This window comes from Protopterus annectens, chromosome 2.part2 (genome assembly GCF_019279795.1).
Source record: "Protopterus annectens isolate FY-2018-M chromosome 2.part2, PAN1.0, whole genome shotgun sequence".
In the NCBI taxonomy this organism is placed as follows: Eukaryota; Metazoa; Chordata; order Ceratodontiformes; family Protopteridae; genus Protopterus; species Protopterus annectens.
The window spans coordinates 294,234,888-294,254,148 of record NC_056730.1 but is presented as its reverse complement, the minus strand read 5'-3'; the positions used below and the strand labels follow the sequence as shown (position 1 = coordinate 294,254,148).

Genomic DNA, 19,261 nt, shown 5'->3' with positions numbered 1-19,261 from the left:
GCAACAGTAAATACACTCTAACATCTACATTTATGGTAAGTGTACACAACTGTACTATGTTCTTCGTGTTTCACTATTGCAGTCATTACATTTGGGTAGATTCCCAAAGCTATGGTTGGGAGGAGGAATTTGTACAGCATTAGGACCAGCTATAAAGGCCCTGCAAGACAGCAGTGGCAAAGTCAGCTCTGGAGTTAGAGAAAATTGGTAAATGATAATGCTTGGTGAAAGTATTAACAGAACTTCAGGTAGCAGCTTCTAGAATATCCCTGGTAGGAACACCTCTGAGAAAGGCTGCAAAAGTAGATATAGCCCTGGTGGAGTGAGATCTGATCCCCTGGGGGATAGGTTTTCCATGGTGCTTATAGCAGAAATTAATGCAATGGTTTATCCATTTAGAAATGGTTTGTTTTGAAATAGCCTTCCCCTCTGCCCCAGCAGCAAATGCTACTAGCAATTGTTCAGATTTTCTTCGAAATTTAGTTCTGTCCAAGTAGAATCTAAGCTGTCTGTGCACGTCCAAGAAATGCAGAATCCGTTCTCCTTTGTTCTGTGGATTGGGAAAGAAGGTTGGCAAATGAATGGACTGATTAAGAGCCATACTGGAGACCACCTTGGGCATGAAGGATGGATTGGTCCTCAGAGATACCCTGTCAGCATGAAAGATGATGAAAGGCTCCACTGCCATAAGGGCCTGTAATTCAGATATCCTTCTAGCTGAAGTGATAGCTAAAAGGAAGGCTGTTTTCCAAGAAAGAAATTTTAAGTCTGCAGTAGCAGCTGGCTCGAAAGGAGGTAGAGTGAGCTTCTACAACACAAAGTTAAGGTCCCAGACAGGGGTAGAAGCTCTCCTGGGTGGTCTCAAGTTCTTTGCCACTCTGAGATACTGCTTGAGCAGGGGATGAGAAAAGAGGGGTGGTTCTGCGTTATAGTGAGCTGAAATAGCTGAGGCGTGGATATTAACAGAGGAAAAAGACAGCCCCTTGAGAAGCATCTCATTTAAGTATTGCAAAATCTGAGGTAAATTGGGCGTTGCTGTGCTCATCCTTGAAGATTGGTTCCAGGCACTGAATCTTTTCCATTTGTCAGCATAAGATTTTCTAGTACTAGGTCTTCTCGCCTCCAAAATGACATCCATCACAGGTTTGCTGAGGGATGCTAAGGGTGAATTTAAGTGATTAGCCAGGCTGCAAGGTTCAATGTTGGAAGCTGAGGGTGCAGAATTTGGTTCTCCCGCTGAGACAGCAAGGAAGGTGTCTGAGGCAGGTGCCATAGAGATATTTGTGACACGCTGCGCAGGAGTGGGTACCAGTGCTAGTGTGGCCAGTCTGGAATAATCAAAATCATTCTTGGTTTGTCCTGTTTGACTTTTAGCAGAACTTTGGAGAGCAGAGGCAGAGGGGGAATGGTGTAGACTTGATAGGTTTTTCCAGCTGAAGGACAGAGCATCCACTTTCGAGGCTTTTTTGTGCAGAGTCCTCTCCAAAGCAAAAAACACAGCATCAATGGGACCAGACGGTGTCCCGGGCTGCGCCCTACATGAACTCCAAGAGCAGCTAAACCAAACATAAAACTACTGTTCAATCTCAGCCTTACTACAGGATATATACCCAAAGAGTGGCGTGCAGCAACAGTGGTCCCTCTCCACAAATGTGGTGCCTCAATGGATCCTGGAAACTAAGCCTGACTAGCTTGGTCTGCAAAGCTATGGAAAGGATCATCATGGACCTCATAAATAAAGATATTGGGGACCTACAGACACTGGATCCTACCCAGTTTGGCTTTGTTAAGGGCAGATCCTGCCTCTTAAACCTGGTCGATTTCTTTGAAACAGTCACCAAGGCCATTGGGGAAGGTGGTCCACACAGCCTACCTGGACCTCGCAAAAGCCTTCGATACAATAACCCACTCGGGCATTATAGATAAGCTCACCAGCTTAAATATAAACCCCTATGTCACTAGATGGGTTGCAAACTGGCTCAAGGACAGAACCCACATGGTTAGAATTGCTGGAGCCATGTCAGATTCCAAACCAGTTGCAAGTGTCATCCCACAAGGCTCAGTCCTGGGTCCTCTCTTGTTCAGTATATATTTCTCGGAGGTACAGGCCAACACGGAAGGACTGTGGCTGACCAGGTTCGCAGATGACTGCAAACTAAGCGCCATAATCAACTCTCCAGCCGATACAAGCATCCTACAAAAGGGCCTCATAGAAACAGACAACTGGTGCCAGAGCCATGGCCTCAAGCTAAATGCCAAAAAGTGTATAGTCATCCCCTTTGGCAAAAACAAAGTGCCCACAAATTACCACATAGGTGGTAATCCATTAAGTACGGAAGAAGTAATTAGGGAGCTGGGGACCCAAGTTGATAGCAATCTCTCATTTGAAAGCCACATGGCCAAAGTGGTTAGAAAAGCATTTGATATAGTCCACCTAATCATGAAGGGATTCACATCTCGATCAGGGGAGGTCATCGTGCCTCTTTACTCATCCCTCATCAGGCCCATAATTGAGTACAATGCCCCTTTTGGGATGTACCTTACCAGACACCTGCAGCAACTGTAAAGACCCCAAAAGTACCTCACCAAGAGGATCAAAGGGCTCAAACAGATGCCATATGTTGCCCGGTTATAGAAACTCCAGCTCTACTCAGTGGCATACCGCCTGCTCAGAGGCGATCTGTGCCTGACGTATAAAGCCATGACCAACCCGGAATTAATGGACATGCTGCACCTCAGAAAATCCAAATCCCATCGAGCTACACGCTCGAGAGACTTGAACCTCAGCACTGAAATAAACAGGACATGCTGGAGGGACAGATTCATAACCTAGAGGCTCCCTTCACTCTGGAATAAAATCCCAGTCCAGGTTAGGCTGAGTCCCTCATTGACTCTCTTCAAGAGGAATCTTGATGAGTGGATGGGAGATCGTAGGTTTACCCCGGGTATCACTTCTGTGTCACTGTTAGACAAGAGGCACAGTATACTAACCTCGAAAAAGGGCATAGCAAAATTCATTTAAAATGGGTGGCGAAAGCCAAACACACTCTGGCTAGGCTTATAAATGCCCTAGGGCAGATAGTCTAGTATGAACCTATGAACCTAAAACTTGTCCAATTGGTAGCTCTGGGGGGAGGCAAATAGATCTATGTCTGGGGCTCCCCCATTTGCTTGTCAACATGTTGGAAATCCGTGGTTCCAGTTTCCACTTGTGTGGGTCCATGAGAATTCTGCTTAGTCCGTCTGCCACTGTATTCAATTTTCCTGACAGGATTTGAGCTTGTACGTGCACTTGGTAGCTCAAGGCTGTGTTCCACAATGCCATGGCTAGTCTGCAGAAGGGGTAGGAATGTGTACCTCCCTGCTTATGTACCACAAAGTACAGTTGTGTACCTACCACAAATGTAGATGTTTGAGTGTATTCACTGTTGCAGTCATTACACTTGGGTTATCCTGCTGGCAGGCGACCCGTAGTCAGCCCGAGTTCCAAAGTCTTAGTCCAGCGTCGGTTGCTGTCGCCTCTTCCCTGACGTCAGTGCGCCAGGGGTATAAAAGTTGCAACCGACGCCATTTTCTTCAGTTTTTCTTGCCCCAGATGTCAGGTGCCCCCGATATGAAGGCTGTAAAGATAAAAATATGCCAAACAACCATGCATATATCACTAAAAACATTTTCTTCTTCTAAAAGCAAATACACCACATAGGTTGTAAAGAGTTGAGAAGTACAGAGTAGTCCCAACAAAGAGGGGGATGGAGGGTGGGTAACCAGGACTGCAACAATGAATACACTCGAACATCTACATTTATGGTAGGTACACAACTGTACTATGTTCATCGTGTTTTACTGTTGCAGTCATTACACTTGGGTAGCATCTCAAAGCTGAGGTAGGGTGGCTGGGTCTAGATTGGATTTGGCGAGGCTAACAAGCCCTGTAGAACTACAGTGGCAAAGCCTGCTCTGGATTTGGAGTAGAGAGGTAGGTGGTAGTGCTTGGTAAAAGTGTGCACTGAGCTCCAGGTTGCAGCTTCTAATATGTCTTTGGTTGGTACCCCTCTGAGGAAAGCTGCTGAAGTGGCTGCTGCTCTGGTAGAATGAGGCCTAATGCCCTTCGGCACAGATTTGCCATGTTGTGCATAACAGAAGCGGATGCAGTGTCCTATCCATTTGGAGACTGTCTGCTCTGTAATAGGTTTTCCTTGTGATCCTGCAGCATATGCTACAAACAGTTGCTCAGTTTTTCTGAAAGGTTTTGTTTTATCCTAGTAAAATCGTAGCCTGTGTATATCCAAAGAGTGCAGAAGTCTTTCCCCTTTATTCTGGGGATTTGGGTAGAAAGTAGGCAAATGAATAGTTTGGTTTAAGGCCACGGAGACCACTTTTGGCATGAATGTTGGGATCGTCCTTAAAGAAACCCTGTCCTGGTGAAAAATGAGGAAAGGTTCCACAGCCATCAATGCCTGTAACTCTGAAACTCTTCTTGCTGAAGTTATTGCTAGGAGCAGAGCAGTTTTTCATGACAAGAATTTTGGATCAGCTGTGCTGGCTGGTTCAAAACGAGGCAGTGTTACTTTTTCTAAAACAAAGTTGAGGTCCAAATAGGTACTGGTGCTCTCCTAGGGGGTCTTATATTCTTTGCCGCTCCGAGGTACTGTCGCAGTAGAGGATGAGAAAAAAAAAGGAGGATCCGTATTGTAATGAGCTGAAATGGCAGAGGCATGGATTTTAATAGAAGAAAACGATAGGCCTTTGTCCAACATCTCAGTCAGGTATTGCAAAATCTGAGGCATATTAGGGACCAGTGGGTCGAGCCCTTGTGCCTGGTTCCAAGCACAGAATCTCTTCCACTTTTCCGCATAAGATTTCCTAGTACTGGGTCTCCTGGCTTCCAAAATTACATCCATAACAGCTTTAGAGAGAGGTGCAGTCTGAGTGGCTACATTATCTGCCATGCTGCCAGGTTTAAGATTCTGAGCTGACTGTGCAGAATCTGATTGTTTTGCTGTGTCAGAAGATGAGGGATTTGAGGTAGAGGCCAAAGCAGGCCTTGGGACAATATCTTTAGGATTGGGTACCACTGCTGGCGTGGCCAGTCTGGTGCAATTAGGATCATTTTTGGCCTCTCTTGTCTGAATTTTAGAAGCACCTTGGTGAGAAGAGGCATCAGAGGGAAGGCATAGACTGTCAGGTTTTTCCAGTTGAAAGATAGAACATCCACTTTCCATGCTTGAGAGTGATAAGTCCTTGTGCAAAATTTCTATAATTGGCAATTGTGAGGGGAGGCAAATAGATCTATGTCTGGGCGTCCTCATTCCCTTGTTATCATGTTGAACACTTGTGGATTTAGCTTCCATTCGTGAGGATCCATGAGATTTCTGCTTAGTTCGTCTGCCAGTGTATTTTTTGTTCCTGGCAGGAATTGTGCTTGCAGATGTACCTGGTAAGTCAGTGCTGTGTTCCACAAAGTCATGGCTTGTCTGCATAGGGGGTAGGAATGTGTGCCCCCTTGCTTGTTTATTTACCACATAACTGTGGTATTGTCCATCTTTATTAATAATTGTCCTGGATGTATTAGGTCCTTGAAGGCGGTCAGGGCATTCTGTACAGCTAGCATCTCTTTTTGATTGATGTGAAGATGCATTTGTTCCTTGGGCCACGTGCCCTGAATACATTTTCCTGCCATATGTGCTCACCAGGCATAATCCGATGCATCCGCTGTTATTGTCTGCCTGGCTGTAGGTAAGGTGAAAGGCTGTCCCTTGTTGTGGTGACAGGCCTGGGACCACCATGGAAACTCCTGTTGTAGGCAGGGAATCAAGGTTATGATTGTCTCTAGGCTGTGACAATGCTGAGTCCAAACACTTTTTAGATACCATTGTAGTTTCCTCATATGCAGTTTGGCATATGGAATTAGTAGAATGCAAGATGCCATGAAACCCAGGGCATGCAGAATTTTTCTTGCAGGGAGCTGGGTCTTTGTTGCCATCATTTGAAAGCAATGAGTCAGTTGCCTTTGTTTGTCTGGTGTGAGATAAGCTGTCTGGGTAGTTGTATTTAAGCTTGCACCCAGGAATATTATCTCTTGAGAAAGCACTAGTTTTGATTTCTTTTCATTTACTGTGTACCCTAGGCAGATTAGTAATCCTTTTACAAACTCCAGGTGCTTTAGAAGAATGTCCTTGCTCTCTGCTTGAATAAGGCAGTCGTCCAAGTAGGGATATATTTGAATTCCTTTTTGTCTGCAAAATGCAATTACTGGTGCCAGGCATTTGTGAAGACCCTGGGCTCAGTAGACAAGCCAAAGGGCAGTGCAGAGAATTGATAATGCATTGAGCCTGCTATAAATCTGAGGTATCTTCTGCACGATTGTCTGACTGGGACGTGCAGGTATGCCTCCTTGAGATCCAAAGTAACTAGCCAAGCCTCTTTGCCCAGCATGGGCAAGAGTTGTAGTGCTAACATTTTGAATTTTGGAACATCCAGGAAAGTGTTTAGGATTGACAGGTCCAGTATTGGTCTCCATGCTTTGTCCTTTCTGGGTACTAGGAAAAGTCTTGAGTAAAATCCTTGGCCCTGTTCTTCTTGTGGAACATTCTGAATAGCTCCCATAGCCATAAGAGCTGCAATCTGTTTTTGTGCCTCTGCCCATTGGTTTAGTGGCAGGTTTGGCATACCTTTTGGTTTTGGAAGTGTGTGGAAGTGGAACCTGTACCCTTGAGAATCTATATTCAACACCCATTGGTCTTGGGTGATCATGTGCCAATTTTTGAGAAAAGTGCTAGCTTTCCCCCTAGTGGTGCTGTCAACTGGAAAGAGCTTGGTATTTGCAGAGGGAAGTCATTGTGACCGTTTCCTATAAGGTTGTGATTTGTCTTCTCTTCCTTTGGGGGCTGAAGCACCCCCATTGTTTAGGTCTGTAGGAGCCTTGGGGCTGAGATCTGCCCCTTGGGCGTCTGTATCTGCCTCTTTGTGGTCTGTCTGACACAGGAAAGGACCAATTGTTTGAAGGCCAGTTCCTGCTAAATCTAGGTGGTTGAACCTGTAAGAAATCTTTCACAGTTTACATTGACTTTGCTTTATCCTCCATTTTCTTTAAAACCTCTTCTGCCTTAACACCAAACAAGGTATCATGCTGTAGTGGAGCATCCAATAATTTCATTTTAACATAGTCAGGTAAACTTTGTTCTTTCAACCAAGCATGTCTTTGAATAACTGAGCCTGTAACTGCGACTCTACAAGAAGCCTCTAATGAATCAAAACCACATTTCAGAGTATGCTTTCTCACTTGTTCAACTCCATGCAATAAATCCTGGATTTCTTTACAGTCAGGACCTTCTATATTTGTAACCATTTTCTGCTTTAACAATGACATGAGATACTGCTGATATTTAAGCATGTGAAAATGACAGTTTAAAGCTCTTGCAGCTAAAGTAGCAGGTGTGTAAACTTTTTTCCCCCCATCTGTCCAGAGCTCTGGAATCTCTATCTGAGGGGAGAGGATTTTTGGCATTGGAAGCTTTAACCCCTTTTGGACCCTGAGAAATAGTTTCTGGGTCCACAGCGGGGTTTTTGTAAATAAATTTATGAGAGTCAGGGACTCTGTAGTACCTGTCTGGCTTTACTGGTGCAGGGGGTAAAGAATCTGGGGACAAACTGGATTCAGAAAAAACATCATCAACAATATCAAGCACAGGGGGGATTAGCCAAGGGCCTGTGCTGAGGCAATAGAAGGAAATCTCTGAGCCTTTTCTTGGATTCTGAGTAATCCTGGCTCTCCCAGTGGAAATGCTCCCTCATGGTGTGCAGGGTTTCCCCAAAAGAGTAATACTCAGGCGGTGAGGCTGAAGGAATGGACTCTTCAGCATCAGAGTCCTCATAGGGAGAGAGAGAATAGCCCTGGTCAGAGGAAGAATCAGAAGAAATGGAAACCTGATGAGAGGAATCATAATCAGTGACTTGCCTAGGCCTTTTGTCAGGAGGGGGGATGGGAGCCCCTGATTAAAGTAACAAGGTCTTCGGCCATTTTAAGCATCTGTTTCTTAGGCATGGATGACTGCTCTGGAGAATGCTGCACTTGTTTCTTTGTCTTTAATGGTGTTTTTGACTTTGCCTTTGCTGCTGTAGTAGCTTTAATTATAAGCTGTGAAGGTCTGAAAACACCCTCAGAAACCGGTGCCTGCTCAGCAGCTCCGGAACCATCTGAGGGTATATTTTCCGTACGCCCAATACCTTGAGTTTCCACAGGCCTCAGTGTCTCCACGTGGCTGTCGGTTGCGGCCTGTGGCTCTGAGGTAGCGGGTGTCAGGGGCTGCGAAAGCGCCTCACTGAGAACCGGCAAATGGCCTAGAAGAGGCTTCATCGTCGGTGTTAGACCTTGGATGCCTGTCTTTTTCTTTGTCTTTGCGTTTTTTATACATTCCGGTTGTCGGTTTTTCCGATGGCATTATGTAATTAAATCTTCATCCAAAATAATGTAAAGCAAATTCAAACAGACGTTTAATAGTGCGTTTATTAAATCTAGCACAAAACCGACAACTAGTGACGTCATGGTCAGGGCCTAGGCAAGGAATGCAGTAAGAGTGAAAGTCCTTATGAGATATTTGCTTCCCACAAGAAATACAATTATGAACTTTTACTGACATCGGTCTGGAGCACGAAAAAGTTTCCCCAACGGGGTACTTAGCTTTATTGAAGACTTCGGTTCTGAAATTCAATTTTGAAAATCTCAGGTGTCAGCCGACCGGCACTTGCGAGCTGCTTATGCTTCGGGCACCGCGCGGCAAGGAAGACTAGGGAAAATGGCGTCGCTTGCAACTTTTATACCCCTGGCGCACTGACGTCAGGGAAGAGGCGACAGTAACCGACGCCGGACCAAGACTATGGAACTCGGGACGATTACGGGTCGCCTGCCAGCAGGATTACCCAAGTGTAATGACTGCAACAGTGAAACACAAACATCCGTGGTGTTGTCCGTCTTTACCAGTAGTTGTCCTGGAAGTATGTAGTCCTTGAAGGCTGTCAGAGCATTCTGTACAGCTAACATTTCTTTTTGATTGATATGTAGGTGCATTTGATTTGGGTTCCATTTGCCCTGAATGCACTTCCCTGCCAGGTGAGCCCCCCATGCATAGTCTGATGCATCTGTAGTTAGGGTTTGGGCTGCAGGGGGTAGTGTGAATGGCAGTCCCTTGTTTTCGTGGCAGGCCTCTGCCCACCATAGGAACTCCAAGCGTAGGTAAGGGATGATAGGAATCATTGTTTCCAGGCTGTGACAATGTTGACTCCATAGACTTTTTAAGTACCACTGTAGTTTCCTCATATGCAGTCTTGCATATGGAATTAGAAGAATGCAGGAATCCATGAACCTCAAGGCTTGCAGTATTTGACTTGCAGATAGCAGGGTTTTTGTGGCCACTTGTTTGAAGCAAGTTACCAAATGAATTTGCTCCTCTGGTGTGAGGAAAGCCATCTGGGCAGATGTATTCAAGCTTGCACCCAGGAATGTAATCTGTTGAGAGGGTACCAGTTGTGATTTCTTTTCGTTTATGGTGTACCCCAGACAAGTTAGAACCTTTTTTTTACAAACGCCAGATGATTTAGAAGTATGCCCTGGTTTTCTACCTGAATTAGACAATCGTCCAGGTATGAATATATCTGAATAATTCTTTGTCTGGAAAATGCAATTACTGGAGCCAGGCACTTTGTGAATACCCTGGGTGCAGTAGACAAGCCAAAGGGCAGTGCAGAGAACTGATAATGCAAGTAGCCTGCTTTGAAGCGTAATTATCTTCTGCAAGATTCCCTGATTGGGATGTGCAGGTATGCTTCTTTTAAATCTAGAGTTGCCAACCAGGCAACTTTGCCTAGCACAGAAAGTAACTGGTGAAGAGTCAGCATCTTGAATTTTGAAATGTCCAAAAAGTAGACAGGTCCAGAATTGGACACCATGATTTGTCTTTTCTGGGTACCAGGAAAAGCCTGGAATAGAAACCTTGTCCCTTTTCCCCTTCTGGTACTGGTGGAATAGCCTCCCCCCCATGTTTAAGAGGGAAAGTACTTGTTTTTGAGCCTCTGCCCACTGATTTGGGGGCAGGTCTGGCCACCCATTTGGTGTTGGCAACATGTGGAAATGAAATCTGTATCCCTGGGACACTATATTTAAAACCCATTTGTCCTGGGTTATGAGTTCCCAGTTTTTTGCATGAAGAGCAATTTTTCCCCCCAAAGGGGCGGCTAAAAGGTAAGTGCCTGGCAAATTTAAAGGAAAGTCATTGAGACGGTTTACCATAGGGGGTGCCTTATTTCCAGATTTAGAAGTGGAGGCCCCCCCCATTGCTTAAGTCTGAGAGTCCCCTGGGACTGAAACCTGGTGCTTTTGGTGTGTCTGGGTTTGGCTTGAGAGGATGTGGAAGGAGCTGAAAAGGACCAATTCTTAGTAAGCCAGTGCCTACTAAATTTGGAGGTTGCACTTGTAAGAAATCTTTTATAGTTTGCATAGATTTAGCTTTATCTTCCATCTTTTTTAGAACTTCTTCAGCCTTATTGCCAAGCAGGCGGTCCTGATTTAAAGGAGCGTCCAACAATTTTGCTTTAACATGATCAGGCAGAGATTGTTCCTTAAGCCAAGCGTGCCTTCTAAGCACAGACCCAGTAACAGCAGCCCTGCAAGAGGCCTCTAAAGAATCAAAACCACATTGCAAAATATGTTTTCCAATTTGTTCAGCAGAATGCAATAACTTCTGTAAATCTTTATTTTCCACACAGTCAGAAATCAACATCATTTTTTGTTTAAGCAGTCCAATAATATGCTGATATTTTAACAAATGAAATTGGCAGTTTAAAGCCCTGATTGCCAAGGTTGCAGAAGTATAAACATTTTTACCCCATCTATCCAGCGCCCTGGAGTTTCTATCAGAAGGGGTAGGGATTTTTAGCAGTAGAAGCCTTAATGCCCTTGGGCCCCTAAGAAACGGTTTCTGGATCTGCAACAGGATTTTTGAAAAGGAACTTGTGGGACTTTTAGGAACCCTGTAGTATCTGTCAGGTTTACTAGGAGCCAGAGGCAGGGAATCAGGGGCCATAAGGGATTCCGAAAACACATCAACTATGTCTAGTACAGGAGGTATAGCCAAAGGACTATGCTGAGGTAGAAGGAGGAAATCCCTAAGCCTCTTTTTTGAATCAGAAAATTCCTGACTTTCCCAGTGGAAATGCTCCCTTAAGGTATGTAAAGTTTCCCTAAAAGAAAAATCCTTGGGGCGGGGGGGGCAGAGGGAATGGAATCCTCTGCATCAGAATCCCCATAAGTAGGTATGGACAAATCCAGGTCATTAGAAGAGTCAGAAGAAACAGAGTCCTGATCAGAAGATTCATAGTCAAGTTCAGCCCTAGGCCTCTTAGAGGGGGGGTTGACAACCCCTGATTAGAGTAATTAGATCTTCAGCCATTTTGATCATTTGCTTTTTAGGCATAGGGGCCTGAACATGTGACCTGGGAGTCGGTTTTTTTAGACATAGATCGAGACTTGGGCCTTAGTATTGAAGGTGGAGTTGGTTTAATATGCAAGTCTGAAGGCCTGAATACACCCTCAGAAGCTGGTGCCTGCACAGCGGCTCCAGACCCATCCAAGGTAGAGACATCCGCGGGTTCTATAGGTGAAGCATCTCACGGCATACCGGACTCCGAATGGGTCTCAGTAGAGGCCTGCGAGTCAGAAGTAGCGGGTATCAGGGGCTGCGAAAGCGCCTCACTGAGTACCGGCAAATTGGCGACTGGCTCAGGAGAAACATCGTCGGCAGTTGTGGACCGCAACGGCCTGTCTCTGTCTTTATCTTTGCATTTTTTTGGAATCCCAGTAGTCGGATGGCTAACAGACATAATTTCTGGATAATTAAACCGAGAACCGAAATATTTAGAGGCAAAAATGTACCGATGACGGATAGTGCGCTGATTAAATAAAGCACAAAACCGACAGCAAGGTACGCCGTGGTCAGGGCCTAGGCAAGGAATACAGTATAAATGAAAATCTTTATGAGGTATTTGCTTTCCACAAGTAATGCAATTATTAACTTTTACTGACATTGGTAAGGAGCAAGAAAAAGTTTCCCCAACGGGGTACTTGGCTTTAAGTTTAAGACTTCAGTTCTGAAACTCAAAAACGAAAATTTCAGGAGTCGGCCGACAAGCGCTTGCGAACTGCTTCTGCTTCGGGCACCGCACGGCAAGAAAGACTGGTGTAATGGCGTCGGATGCATGTTTTATACCCCTGACGAACTGACTACATGGAAGAAGGGACAGCAACCGACGCAGGACCCAAGACATTTTTAATCAGGCCGACTGAATGCAACCTGCCAGCAGATTACCCAAATGTAATGACCGCAACAGTGAAACACGAAGAACATCTTGGCCTTCTTGTGCGAAGTTTCAGGTGTGGCCTCCGATGCAGGATCCATCTTAAGGGCTAAGCATTTGAGGCAATGGTTCTCGTGGTAGAGATTTAATGCGGCTAAATGGCTGTGCAAGGTCTTAGGCACAAATGATTGACAAATAGTGCAGGAGTGATCGTGTTCCCAGCCTAGGCAAAAAAATCACACCTGTCATGGGCGTCCTTGTGGGGTGTCTGACGCCCGCAATGGCACTTTCCCTTTTTTCCTGACATCAGCTAAAGGTTACAGCAACCAAGCGTTAGCTATAACAATCGTCAAAAATAAGTAAGTTTGACACCCAAGGGGCTAATTATGTTTAAGATGCGACATCTGTGAAGAAGCGATTGTACAATGAGATGATCTGCAGCTGAAAAGTACTGAGGATTGTGCGTGCAAACGTCATATTTAAGGTCTCTTGGTTTATGGCCCTACGTGTGATGTCCCACACACATTACAGCAGCCAAGCTGAAGCTTTTGTATAGAAGCCAACATACGATTCGTCTGAGGGCAGGAAATCCCACACCTAGAATACTGCAACAAAGGAATAGGAGGACATCAGGGAAAGATGATGAGATAAAGGTACCTGACTTAGGAGGGAGGAGAAAAAAAGTAGTCAGACAGAACCTGGCATGTCTGGAAAAGGAGGCTTCAAAGTAGTAGGAATCTGAGTATATTTAGCAGGGGAACACTTCTAGAACCCATTTTACCTTTGGGACGAGGGTGAGACTGTCTATATACAAAGGCAGCCTATTCTTCTGAAATTTGGGAACATGGGAAACAAAAATATGTTTCAGTTCCTGTAAGGACTTGAAAAGCTCAGCAGCTGCAGTACCAGAGATTTTGATTGACGAGAAGAGCATCCATCCATCTAGTCTATCATCAGGCAAAGGTTGGAAGCGAATTCAAGAATAACGTCTTAACACAAAATCAAAGGCAGCAGCTCTAGAAGTATCAGCTGCATCATAACTATATTTAATAAAATGATGGGCCACTTGAGAAGAGAAGCCCAACAAAGAGAGGGCCAAAACCTTCACCTTAGAATCATGGAGGTCAGAAATAAGCCTGATAAGCTTGAAATAGAAAAGCTAAAACATACATGGTCATATAGGTCTGGTAGTCAACAGCCCAAAAGGCCAGGGTAGCAGCAGTGTACATCTTTTTGCCCAACCTTTCCATGACCCTACTGTCCTTGTCAGAAGTAATTCAGTGAAAGGCAGCATTCTGGAAGGTTTGTCAGAAAATAACGAGAGAGAGATGTATCAACAGAAGGATATTTGTAAAGAAACTAAATCATCAGAAACCTTGTAAATTCTATCAAGTTTTTTAGGGGCTGGGGCTGGGAATCAGGAATCTGAGAAGCTGCTGAAAAGGACAGGAGGGACAGCAGGGAGCTTAGGAGACTCCATTTGGAGGAGTTCATAATACCTCTTTTTAATATCAGAAACCTGGGTACAGTCCCATTTAAAACATTCCACCATATGAGAGATATTAACCCCAAAGGAAAGTTCTTCAAAGGGAGAGAATCTGGGCTAATGGAGTCCACCTCCACAGAACCATAGTCTAATGGAGAAGGAATCCAGAGTCCAATTCCTCATCATTAGAGTCCTGCTCCCTAGGCCTCTTAAGAGGAGTAGATGCCCAAGGGGGGGTCAGGAACAGAAATTGCCAGAGGGGCTTCAAGGCCATGAGAGCATTAAACAATCCTTGTGTAAAATCCTGCTAGTCATGCCAAGGATCCTTGGGAGCAGGGGAAATATGTTTTGTTTTCTGCTTATTTTTCAAAGGGACATCATACCTACAAATCTTAGGAGGTTTCAAACCCTTGCAAGCAATGTAGTGGGAATCTCTTCCCTAACAAAAATCTGTGGAACACCCCTCAGTCCCTCTAACATCAGTTGCAATTCCACCTCAATATCTGTAATGGACATCTGCAGAGCCGCCAAGGATGCGTGAGAAGCTGGATCCATGTCAGCCTCTAAAACAGTCACAGCAGAGGCTTTCACTAGGGTCGAGAGAGATGGCCGGGGGAGGTGGTACAATAGACAACTTTTTTGGTATTCTTCCATGCAGATGGCTTACCCTCACAGCAGGATGATTTCGCCACTGCACCCTGCACCAACAACTTAAGATGTTGGTTCTCAAGGTAGACACAAAAGGGAGAGAAATGAGTACAGAGAGTCTTCGGAACAAACACTTCACAATTTGGGCACGATATATGGTCTGAGAGGCATTCAAGCAAAACAAACAATGCTCGTGAGGGTCTTTATGAGAAATCTGTCTCCCATACTGATGTTTTCCCTTTCTGGATGACTTGTAACCTTGCAACAAAAAGAAAAAGGACAAGATAAGAAAAACAAAAACAGCAGGGTACATATCTGAAATCAGCTATGCAACCAGCAGAAATGAAGTGTTCAAACAATCACGTTTGGACTGACAGCAAAGAAGTTTTGAGTTATGTACGTCTGTACATCACCTTTATGCCCTGCGCTGTGAGCGGGAAGCATATATGTGATGTACGACATCCTTGATACCCAAGGCCTTGGCATACTGTCCTGACTTTGGGCTACCCTTGGCAGCAGATCCCTTTAGTAAGGAATACTACAACAATGACATGGAAGGACATCTATGGCATCCCTGCTGTTAGTTACTCTTGCCTTTGGTGTGATACATGCTCTGAAAGTTCACACAGCCTTGCTGTGTCTTCCCAAATCTATCATTCTGCTACTGTTGGCCACACTTAAACAGTCTTCTGAAGATACTTTCAAGTAAGGGGACCACAACAGAGATCCTTATCTAGAGGTGGATTATGGAACTAACTTTCACATGGTCTGGCATGGGCTATGTCCTCAGCCAAAGGTGGTCTAAATAACTCTGTTGCTGATGCCCTGCAAGATGAATCCACTGCATCACACCCACATGTTTTGAAGTGCATGGTAACCTGGGCTAATAGGAAATGCTTTAACTAAATTACCCATCTCACATCCAGGACAGTTATCTCTACTACCTCATATCGCACACTCTCCACCGGAGTTGGCAAGTAGCTGAAAATGCCAAGTCTGACAGTATAAAGCTTTGAACAACAGGGCAGCAGATGTTTATGCCTTCCTCAAGAATCAGTTAAGAATACTTCATTACAAACAGAACTTCTGAATGCAGCCAAACAGCATCATTTGATGGAATCCAGGGACACCACAGCTGAAAGGGTTTCCTAATAGGCATTTGTAGCAAATCTTGGACCCAGTAGAATTGGTCTGGATTACTCAGAGCAGGGGGGTAAGAAATTGGGCATTAAAGATGCAGTAGTAAATCAATCCTCCAAATCATCAATAAAGTATAGTTGTGTAAAATCTTACCATAACCATAGATGCCCTTCTCTTACATGTTGCATTATTCTGTAGTCTTGAGTTTCCTCCTCTTGCTACCCGAATGTCCGGCCAGCATTCAAAAGCTTGCAGTCACTGCCAGGTGCATGGGATGTCTGACATGGCTAGAGGTATGTGGGCCATAAAAAGTGACGTCGGCACACACAAGACCTCAGAACTGAGTGCCCAAGTCCCAGGCCAAACTGTGCAAGTTCAGTGCCATCCAAGAAGGGAACATTATGTGAACAGGCGAGGAAGGAGGGAAGGAATACTGCCACATAGAAGAGAAGGGCATCTACGGTTATGGCAAGATTTTCCACAACTATTCTATGTCCTTCTATTCCCATGTTGCAGTATTCTGCACTCTTGGGTGAGTGCCAAAGCTCACTCTGAAATAGAGGGTGGTGGCTTGGAAGAATTCTCCAAAAAATCCATGGAGGATAGCCTTGGCAAAGCCAGCCCTAGATGTAGAAATCTGGTCCAATTTGTAATATTTGGTGAATGTCTGGACAGATATCTATCTAGCTGCCTCTAAAGTGGTGCCAATGTCTAATCCTTTAAAGAAGGCTCGTGATGAAGCCATGGCCCTAGTGGAGTGTCCTTTAACCTTGGACCCCAAGGATTTCCCATGGTGAGCATAGCATAAGGTAATTGCCCGAGAAATCCAGGTCTGTTTTGTTACAGCTTTCCCCAGAGCCCTGGGGTGGAAGCAGACAAACAACTGGTCAGATTTTCTGATAGACTTAGTCTTGTCTAAGTAGAACCTGAGCTGTCTGTGCACATCAAGGGAATGCAAGAATCTCTCAGTGTCACTCTGAGGATGGGCAAACAAGGTGGGGAGATGAACAGCTTGGTTTAAGGAAAGCTCATTGACCACCTCGGGCATGAAGGAAGGATTGGTCCTAATGGTTAACCTGTTTTTGTGGAAGATGAGGAAAGGGGGGAATGGCCATGAGAGCTGGTAGCTCAGACACTCTCCTAACCGATGTCAAAGCCATTAGGAGTACTGTTTTCCATGTGCAGTGTTTCACAGAAGCCTTGCAGGCTTGTTTAAAAGGGTGTACCATGAGCTTCTCCAAAACATAATTTAGGTCCCAAAGAGGTAATAGGTTTCCTGGGGGGCCTGGGATGCAGCACCCCCCTTTAAGAACAACTTTGCAGGCAATCTGGAAGCCAAAGGGGGTTCCAGAGGCAGACAAGCTGAAATGGCAGCCAGATGAGCCTTGATGGAGGAGTATGCTAACCCTGTCTGCAGAAGTTCATAGATAGGACAGTGCCAATGGGAGAGCACCCTGAAAGGGGGTACAACTGTCACTTCTAAACCTCGATGTTCATATTATCGAGCCTGAAAATCTTGAGACCAAAATAGTGTGTAACAATGGAATGGCGAATGGCTGAGTTTACACATGGTAAGTAAACGCTTGACCAACTTACACCGAACTCCACTCCAAGGTAAGTAAAACCCACCTAGGTGGGGGTTGTGCCCCCCACCCCTCAACTAAACATAGCAAATCTAGGATAACAGGGCATGTTGGTCTCGGCATGGTTCCAGTTTTCCAAGCATTTTCCTACCATGTGTAAAATCTGCCATTCAGGATTCCATAGTTACGATATTTTGGTCTCAAGATTTTCAGGCCTGATAATATGAGTGTCGAAGGTTTCGAAGTGAAACCTTTGAAGACACCATATGGAGAAACTTTTCCACTTAAATATTCAAGATCTAGTATTAGGTTTCCTGGCCTCCTACAGGACTGTGAGCACGTCCTCATTGTATAGATGTCTGTAAGGGATCAGAATTCTATCACCCACAGGGGGAGGTGCAGAGATTGCCAGTGTGGATGGATTAGAGATCCCTTGTCCTGTGTGGGAAGGTCCACTCTGTGCGATAACTTGTGGTGATTGCCCTTGGTTAAATGCAGAAGGAGTGGGAACCACTGCTGTCTTGGCCAAAAGGGAGTCACCAACATGATTTTTGGTCTGTCCTGCTGAATTTGCAGTAGGACTTTCTGAAGTGGGAAGGCCGGGGGATGCATAGAGAAACATCCCCTTCCAGGAGACTGAAACACATCTGTTGCCCTCAACAGAGGGTTGGGCAGCCTGGTAAAAAAGGATGGAAGTTGTCTGCTCATGGGAGGGCAAACAGATCTACTTGAGGTGTACCGCATCTGTGGACTATGTCCAAGAACATATCTCTGTGGAGCATCCATTCGTGGGACTGTGACATGAACCTGCTTAAGATGTCTGCCTGAGAATTCTGTTCTAAAGGAATGTACACTGCCTAAAGTGTGACTCCCTGTTTTATGGCCAGCTCCCACACTAGTAGAGCTAGACTGTATAGCAAATATGATTTTGCTCCTCCGCTTGTTGACATACCACAAAACTATAGTGTTGTCTGCGAACAGTTTCACTTGGACTTGTTTCAGTGTAGGCTGGAAGGCTTTCAGGGCCAAAATAATTGCTCTCATCTCTGACACTGATATGCTCCCTGTTTGGTGGAGTCTGGCCAAGTGCCCTGGACTCTTAGGGAGCCCATGGCTGCTCCCCATCCTAGGTCTGAGGCATCCGTGTACATTTCCTACACTGACAGGGGGACTTGAAGAGGAAGACCTAGGTTGTAGCTCACCTGATTCAACCACCACTGAATCTCTTTCTTGAGGCAAGGTAAGAAGTGGATCTTGAACTGCACAGGATGAGAGTGCTGAGTCCATATGGATCATAGTTACCACTGTAGCTTTCTCATGAGAAGTCTTGCCAATGGTAACATGGGAATGGTTGACACCATGTGGCAGAGGAGCCTGAGGTCAATTCATGCATGGCAGTCAATTCTGTGGCTTGAAAAATAGTGAGCAGGTACTGCCTTAAGTTTACTACATTTTGGGAAGGTAGAAACGCCTTCATGACATCTGTCTGGATCCTGCACCCAAAGAAGACAAGGTCTTGAGAGGGGATCAGGTTGGACTTGGGATAATTTATGTTGAATCCCAGTGCCTGCAGGAGAAAGAGAGATGTCTGTAGATGGAGTAGGAGGGATTCTTTGCAATTTGCCTGAATAAGCAGGTAGTCTAAATGAGTGAAAATATGAATACCTTGGGACCTGCAAAAAGCTACCACTAGTGCCAGACACTTGGGGAAGACTCTTGGTGCTGCAGAAAGACTGAAGGGCAAGGCCGAGAATTGATAATGTGAGGAGGCCACAGAGAAATGCAGGTGTCTTCTGAAATTGGGCCTTACAGGGATGTGAAGGTAGGCATCCTTGATGTCCAAGGTGGCCATGAACCCTGAGGTAAGACCAAAGGGAAAAGGGTTTGCAAGTTGAGCATCTGAAAGAGGGCACTTGCAGGAAGTGAGATTTAGGTGGGAGAGATCTAGGATTGGTCTCCAGGTGCCATCTTTCCTTGGGATTTGGAAGATCCTGGAATAGAATCCTTTTCCCTTTTCTGTTGGAGGGACAGGTTGAATAGTAACCTGTGCAATGAG

At 45.2% G+C, this 19,261-nt stretch overlaps 1 protein-coding gene across 1 annotated transcript in view; it reads right to left on the bottom strand.

The window, feature by feature from the left end:
• Positions 1-19,261, bottom strand: part of CHD1 (chromodomain helicase DNA binding protein 1) — a gene marked incomplete in the record, with an annotated part of 4,694,407 nt that overhangs the window by 2,621,076 nt on the left and 2,054,070 nt on the right.